General features: G+C 48.0%; 1 protein-coding gene across 10 annotated transcripts in view; it reads left to right on the top strand.

Annotated features, from left to right (window-relative positions):
- Positions 1-1210: 1210 nt before the first annotated feature.
- The window catches only part of CAP1 (cyclase associated actin cytoskeleton regulatory protein 1), a 33025-nt gene continuing 26185 nt past the window's right edge, over positions 1211-8050 (top strand). For 2 of the 10 annotated variants that reach the window (XM_037997566.2, XM_007979284.3), the window contains exon 1: positions 2136-2240. The gene's annotated coding sequence lies outside the window, so the exon portion shown is untranslated. Of the gene's footprint in view, positions 1342-1601; positions 1925-2135; positions 2259-8050 lie in introns of those variants that run through there. The other 8 variants (XM_037997563.2, XM_007979283.3, XM_007979287.3 and 5 more) reach the window with 7 other exon arrangements.

The raw sequence follows: 8050 nt of genomic DNA, 5'->3' as shown, positions 1-8050 counted from the left end.
ATTTTTGTATTTTTTAGTAGAGACAGGGTTTCACCATATTGGCCAGGCTGGTCTTGATCTCTTGACCTCATGATCTGCCCGCTTCGGCCTCCCAAAGCGCTGGGATTACAGATGTGAGCCACCGCGCCCAGCCCTTCATGTGACGGATGTTCTTCAACTATCTTACAATCTCTTACTGGAGTTACAAGTGCATGTATCTAGACTTCTTAAAAGACCGGACATTCCTTAGGGCAGGGGCTGTAACTTAAGTCGTGTGTACATTCTTTATAATGAAGCATTTTACAAAGTGGTTTCACATACATTACTGCTTCTGTTTCTCATTACAGCCCCATGAATATTCCCCATTTGATAGATGAGGAAACTTTCTTCCTTCTCCTTCCTGCTTCCTCTTCTCTCTCCTCTTCCTCTAGAATGCATGTATGGTCTATGTTCCTTCTGTCCCTAATCCAGAAAGAGATTTAGAAGAACCAAATGCAGAGTCAAAGACTATATCCAAATAAAGTTAGAGTTTGTGTGTGCGTGAGAGACAGTGTTTTTAGTTAAATGTCAATATTTAAAATATACTATGACTTTTATACTATATTTTTTCATGTTGTCATGTTCTTTTAAACATGCTGGGAGCCATATAGTTAGGAAGAGGCCCAGTAACCCGTCCAAAGTAACCTGACCAAAGTCTGACCCCTAGTAGAGGGCCTATGCCAGCACTGGAACCCAGTATGTCTCCAGATCCAGAGGCATTCACCGCCTCTGCCTCAAATGACTGCAGTGTGGTCTATCACAGGGGCTAATTAAGCTCATGGGATTTAGAGTCAGACAGATGTGTTTCCTTCAGTTTCAACAGTTATTTTCTGACCTTGGCAAGTTATTCAGCTTCCTCATTTGAAAACCAGAGGACATAATGGTACCAATCACCGAGAGTTGCTATTAGGAGTAAATGAAAATAGGCTTGAAGAACTCAGCATAGGTCTGGCAAGTAGTCAGCGTGCAGTAAATGGTAGCTGTTATTATAAGAACTTTAGTTGTTGAATGATTGACTCTGGCATATAACTCCTGCATTCAACTTGAAACACGGAGCTGTCACAGTCTTTCAGCTGAAGGGGCGGGAACTGTGGCACCCGCCCGTTTTTTCTAGAAATAAATCTTTGTGGGAGGATAATGACCGGTTGGAGAGCGTGAGTCTTGAGGGAACAAAGATCGGATCTCCCGGCCCAAGGAGCAAGGAAGTGAATCCTCCCCTGCGCGCGGCAGCCACCGTGCGGAACCTCCCCTTGAACCGAGTAGCAGCCGCCTGGGCCCGCCCAGCCCAGGATGAGGCTGCCTCAGAAGCCGGATTTCAGCACGGTGGGTGCAGGATCTGCTTTAATTTTGCTCATCTTATTCTCGGGGACCACACCCTGCGCGCCGGGAGGAAGGGCTCCAAAACCACAAGGGCGGAGGCTCTCGCGCGGCCCCAGACCTGACCATCTATGGTCACAAAACACACCGACCAAACAGGAAGTGGGGTGAGAGCGGAGGGTTTCTTACTTTCCCAGTCCCGGGACTGCCAGCCGGGCTGGGGCTGACCCACAGCGCCCTCACTGACCCCCACACCCTGCGCCCAGTCTCCGCAGGTCCTCCCACAACAATGTCCAGACTAATTGCCTTCCCACGTCACAAACGGGGAAACCGAGGTATGCACGCCCAGAGACAGGGGGAGCTTGGCCTCGATCCCCACCAAGAGCTGACGGCCGACCGGATTCCTGCCCTCAGAGAATCCTGGACCCCAGTCGTTCCAAGACCCTTTCCGGACTGCAGCGGAAAGGAACCGGCCTCTGCCACTGAGACCAAACTGACAGAGAACTGGCCACTCTTCTGTTCCTTCCAGAGAGGAACTTAGCCAGGGACTTCTGCCCTTCCTGCGCCCGGGTCTCGGGGGCGATTCCGGGTAGGTAAAGGGGACCGAGGGCGTGACCTCGCTTGTGAGCCCGCCCTCCCCGCGTCGCTCCCGCCTTGGGGGCGGGGCTCTTCCCCAAGTGCCCTCTGTGCGAGCTGGGCCGCTTTCTCCGGGGCGTGGCGAAGGGGGGCGGAGTCACTAGCGGGGCGGTGAGACTTCCTGCCCAGTCGCGGGCCAGCCTAGCGCTTCAGCCGGCGGTTCATTTCCGGTGGGGGTGCCGCGCCCAGTGAGGGCCCGGAAGTGGGTCGCGCGGAGATTGCTGGGCGGTTCTTGCCGGAAGCGGAGAGCGGCTGATAGCAGTCCGGAGGTGAGGCAGAACTCTGAGGTGAGGGTGTGCAGCTTGGTAGGGACTGGGGTCTCCTCCGGGGCCCATCGGCCCCTGGTGTTGTTAATGGCCCTTCTGGCCTGCGCGCGTGTCGTGAACCCTGCCTAGAGGGCCGGGGCTGAGGCCCTCAGGCCGACCCGGACTCCTGGGCGCGGTCTCTTGAGGTGGGGCCGGGGTGAGCAGCTGAGTCCGGTTGCCCGAGGGAGGCCCCTCTGCCCGATTTCGCAGTGCCGCACATCATTTTCAGCGGAGGCCTGATTCCTGAGGTGCTCTGAGTGGAAGGAACCTCCGAGATCGGAGAGTCTTCCCTGTTCCCTGTTGATGCTCCCATTGCACTGATGGGTAAATTGATCCCTAGAGAAGAGGCTAGTCCGAGATATATAGCGAGTGAGGAAAATAATCAGAATCATGGTCCTGGTTCCTAAGATGACCAGCCCCGGTTCCGTCCCTTGTTGCTCGGAACCTCTCTAACTTGGGATGGTCTTCCGGTCGGTGTTGCCCTTAAGGCTGCTGCAGGTCAGAGGCCATCGCTGCGTGGAACTTTTTTTTCCCCTCTTCCCAAATTGAGCTGTTTGAAATGCCTAGGGAGTTTTTAAAAGAGAGGCGGGCAAATCCTTGTATTTACGGGCAGATATCCTCCTTTTCCTCCTCGGCGGCTGCTCTTGTTTTGAAAAGCCAGGCTAACTTTATTGAAGGTGTGTACTTCTGGACCTGAAACCAGACGGCTCAGGTTTGGTCTGGCCTCAGTGCCAAGTGTCTATGGCCATAGGTGCCTTATTTAACTTCTTTGAGCCTCCTTTTGTTCATCATTTAAGTGGAGATCTCTGCTGACCCCACAGGATTAAATTCAGCGTAACAAATTGTGTTTATTCTGTGCCAGCATTTTCCCAGATGCTGGGAATGCAGCTTTAAAACAAAACAATGTAGACCCTGCCCGCATGGAGCTAGCGCTGTTTGCAGGGATGTTTAAGAAATAATTATGTTGATGAGAGTTAGGAAAGAACACGGTGCTCTGAAAGTATGTAACAAGGGGTTCAGGAAAAGCCCTTCTGAAGAAGCAGAGTTTTTAAGATGAATTTTGAAGGATAAATAGGAATGTGTTCGAAGAGGGGAATGAGAACATTTGAGACAGGTTAGCATCAGAACTGTGTCAGTTGAAGCTCTTTGTGGGATCTCTCTTCAAGTGAAAATCCTTGAGCAGATCAGCACATGTATCATTTACCAGACTTTAATTAATTAATTTATTTGTATTTTTAGTAGAGATGGGGTTTCCCCGTGAAGGCCAGGCTGCTCTCAAACTCCTGACCTCAGGTGATCCCCCACCTCGGCCTCCCAAAGTGCTGGGATTATGGGCGTGAGCCGCCGTGCCCGGCCCCACCAGATATTTATTAAGACCTTAGCATGTATGAGGCACATTTTAATGAGACAGCCTTTGTGGCAAAGAATACAGTTCTTCTGGAGTTTATTGTGGGAGAGGAAATAGACAAGTAAATGAGGGGTGGCTTACAGTTTCATAGCGCATAGCACAGGGCTACAAGAGCACAGAGGAGAAATACCTGAGCCAGTTGTCCAGGCTTCCAGGAGGAAATGGGAGACTAACTCTTGAAATATTTATTTAGCTACATAGGGAATCTGGAAAAGGGATTTCCAGGCAGAGACTACTACAGGTGCAAGGACCTGGAGAACTGGACAGCTGAAAGACCACGACTAGTTCAGTGTCACTGGAATTCTAGTAATGGTTGGGGAAGTGGAGGAAGTGAGATGTGGTCAGGTCAGTCATATGTGGAGGACATTGTAAGTCATGCTAAATAATTTGGATTTTTACCCTGAAAGCTATAGAGATGCTTTGAAGGGTTTTATGCAGGAAAATGATGTCATCAGATTTATATTTTAGAAAGTTCATTCTGTCAAGTAGGAGGGGACCAGGCCTATGGGGGAAGTAAACCAGTGTTTGGAAGCTCTTGCTGTAGACATGGCCTGAACTAAGACGGTGGAAATGGGAATGGAGAGGGATCACATGTGAGCAATATTAAGAAGATAGAATCCATAGAATTGGAGGCTGATTATGGGAATGAAGAAGTAAGAGTAGCATGATTGCCTGGCTTTCTGTCTTAGGGAACTGGGTAGTACCATTCATATAAAGAGTATGAGAGGTAAATTAGGGAAGTGACATGGGAAAAAAATGCATTTTGAATGTTTTTAGTTTGAGGTGTTTGTAGCATATCCAGGCAAAGATGTCTAATAAGGTGGGTCAGCTAAAGGAAACAGCAAGAGTAAAGATAATGGAGACAGGAGAGGGCCTGAATTGTTCAGTGAAATACCGGGGCCTGGAGTTTTGCAGAAGACCAGACTGCAAAAAAGGTTAGATGTCAGCCAAGTTGTGAAGGGCTTTTGTTTGTTTGTTTGTTTGTTTGTTTTGAGATGGAGTCTTGCTCTGTTGCCCAGGCTGGTGTGCAGTGGCACTATCTCAGCTCACTGAAACCTCCATCTCCCAAGTTCAAGCAATTCTCCTGCCTCAGCCTCCCGAGTAACTGGGATTACAGGTGCACGCCACCGTGCCCTGCTAATTTTTGTCTTTTTAGTAGAGACAGGGTTTTACCATGCTGGCCAGGCTGGTCTTGAACTCTTGACCTCGTGATCCGCCCGCCTTGGCCTCCCAAAGTGTTGTGATTACAGGTGTGAGCCACCGCGCCCGGGGTAAAGGGCTTTTAATGCCTTGTTGAATTTGTTTGGATTTGATTTTGTGGTTGGCAGTTTGCTGATTGATTTGCCCAGGTCCAGCATAAATACATTTCTGGGCCCAGCACAGTGACTCACATCTGTAATCCTGGCACTCTGGGAGGCTGAGGTGGGCAAATCACTTGAGATCAGGAGTTCAAGACCAGCCTGGCCAACATGGTGAAACACCGTCTCTACTAAAAATACAAAAATTAGCTGGGTGTGGTGGCGCACACCTGTAGTCCCAGCTACTCAGGAGGCTGAGGCAGGAGAATCGCTTGAACCCGGGAGGTGGAGGTTGCAGTGAGCTGAGATTGTACCACTGCCCTCCAGCCTGGGTGACAATGAGACTCTGTCTCAAAAAAAAAGAAAAAAGGAGTTTCTCGCTTTTTCCAGAAATACTTCCTCAATTAGGTGGGCATAATTGATATCTCAGAGAAGTTTAAATAAAATGGTAGCAGTGAAAGTACTTTGTAGAATACAGCCTGATGTGCAAACCAAAGGTGGTGATATTGTTAAGATTCAGTGAGTATATTTTTGCTTTGGAGGTTATCTATTGAGTCTGTAAAATGTTTTGTTTCCAACCTACAGATGATCTTTTATTCTCACGGATGATCTCTTATTCTCACCCTTTTTCCTGGTTGCAGTTATTTTTTTTTTAGCTTTTAAAAAGTTACTTTCTTGAGGCTGAATTGGAGACTAACCTGGTCAACATAGTGAGACCCCTGTCTCTACAAGAAAAAAAAAAAGGTGACTTCCTCCTTTCAGTTTTTTTTTTTTTTTTTTTTTTGAGACGGAGTCTCGCTCTGTCACCCAGGCTGGAGTGCAGTGGCCCGCTTTCTGCTCACTGCAAGCTCCGCCTCCCGGGTTCGCGCAATTCTCCTGCCTCAGCCTCCCGAGCAGCTGGGACTACAGGCGCCCGCCACCTCGCCCGGCTTATTTTTTTGTATTTTTAGTAGAGACGGGGTTTCACCATGTTAGCCAGGATGGTCTCGATCTCCTGACCTCGTGATCCGCCCGTCTCGGCCTCCCAAAGTGCTGGGATTACAGGCTTGAGCCACCGCGCCCGGCCCCTCCTTTCAGTTTTTTGTGAAGTATTGTGAATCAAAGATTTTTCTTTTAACTTAAGCAAATGCAAAGTGTCACTGGAAGCTCAACCTCTGGTTTGAAATTTAATGCTGAGATTTGAAATCTGTGAGTTCTTGAGCGGTATCTTACCCAATCCTAGTGATTATTCCTTTGAAATGTTGCCATCAGTTTCTTTGTTTATTTGTGCTAACCTGGCATTCATGACCTATACTTCAGCTTCTCTGTGACAACCAGACTAATCTTTAATTTAAAGTTCTCTAAGAAGAAGCATTTTTCATCTTGTTACTCTTCACTGACTTCATATTTGCAAAGAATCAATTCTAGACTCTTTTGTCCATCTTACAGAGTTCTCCACAGTTTAGGCCCTTATCTTAATTTTTATTAGATGGTACACGTTGACTTTCTAATTTAGAAAGTCCTGAACTAGCATTTTACTTAACCTTTCGCACCTCCCTATGCTCCTTGTTAAATTAGAACAGGGTTTCTCAACGTTGGCCCAATTGACATTTTGGACCATATAATTCTTTATTATGGAGTTGTCCTGTGTATTGTAGGATATTAAGCAGCATCTGTCTCTACCCAGTAAATGCCAATAACACTTCCTCAGTTATGACAATCAAAAATGTCTTCAGACATTGCCATATGTCTCCTGGAGGACAAAATTGCCCCTGGTTGAGAATTGCTGCATTAGAAAGTATCGTAGCTATGATTGTACAATGTCCCCAACTAAATTCTGTGAGGGCAGGCCCCATAGCCATACTTAGCATAGTCAATGGTACGTGATAAGCACTCAGTACCCTGCAATGAATGAATCATTTGTTTTTGTTGAAGCCTTAAGAAATTACCCTTCAAGGAATTTCTGGGTGTGCAGGTTGGAGTACAATGTTGCAGTCATGGCTCACTGCAACCTCCAACTTCTGGGTTCAAGTAATCTTCTCACCTCAGCCTCCTGAGTAGCTGGGACTACAGTGTTTTTTCTTTCTTTTGTTTTTTGTTTTTTTGAGATGGAGTTTCGCTCCGTTGCCCAGGCTGGAGTGCAGTGGCGCAATCTAGGCTCACTGCAGCTTCCCCCTCCCGGGTTCAAGCAATTCTCCTGCCTCAGCCTCCCGAGTAGCTGGGATTACAGGCACACACCACCACACTCAGCTAATTTTTATATTTTCAGTAGGGACAAGGTTTTGCCATGTTGGGCAGGCTGGTCTCAAACTCCTCAATGGAACCACCCACCTCAGCCTCCCAAAGTGCTGGAATTGCAGGCATGGGCCACTGCATGCTTGGCCAAAAGTTTGATTTTTTTCAGAGATAGGGTCTCACTGTGTTGTCTGGGCTGATCTCAAACCCCTGGCCTCAGGTGATTCTCTGGCCTCAGTCTCCTGAGTCACTGGGATTACAGGCATGAGCCACCACACCTGGCAGATGTGATCTTAGAGAAATGCCATTGATTTAAGTACTAGAAGCAAGCTTCTTGTTTGCAGTGTAAGTCAGCAGATTTCCCTCTCTATTGAAAATTATGTAAATTCCTGTTTTGTTCGCGTTGCTTGTATTCAGAGTGCTTGGTTTTAGTGGACAGGGACTATTTATTTTATTTTTTATTTTTGAGATGGAGTTTCGCTCTTGTTGCCTAGGCTGGAGTGCAGTGGCACGATCTCGGCTCACCTCAATCTCCGCCTCCCGGGTTCAAGCAATTCTCCTGTCTTGGCCTCCCGAGTAGCTGGGATTACAGGCATACGCCACCACGCCCAGCTAATTTTGTATTTTTTTAGTGGAGATGGGGTTTCTCCTTGTTGGTCAGACTGGTCTCGAACTCCCAACCTCAGGTGATCCACCCACCTCGACTTCCCAAAGTGCTGGGATTACAGGTGTGAGCCACCGCGCCAGGCTGGGACTATTTATTTTAAAGTTGCATATATACTAGGCGTGGTGATTCACGCCTGTAATCCCAGCACTTTGGGAGGCCAAGGTGGGCAGATCACCTGAGGTCAGGA

Source organism: Chlorocebus sabaeus, chromosome 20, assembly GCF_047675955.1.
Source record: "Chlorocebus sabaeus isolate Y175 chromosome 20, mChlSab1.0.hap1, whole genome shotgun sequence".
Taxonomy (NCBI): Eukaryota; Metazoa; Chordata; class Mammalia; order Primates; family Cercopithecidae; genus Chlorocebus; species Chlorocebus sabaeus.
Note: the sequence above shows the minus strand (reverse complement) of the source record. Positions and strands in the feature narration are given on the sequence as shown.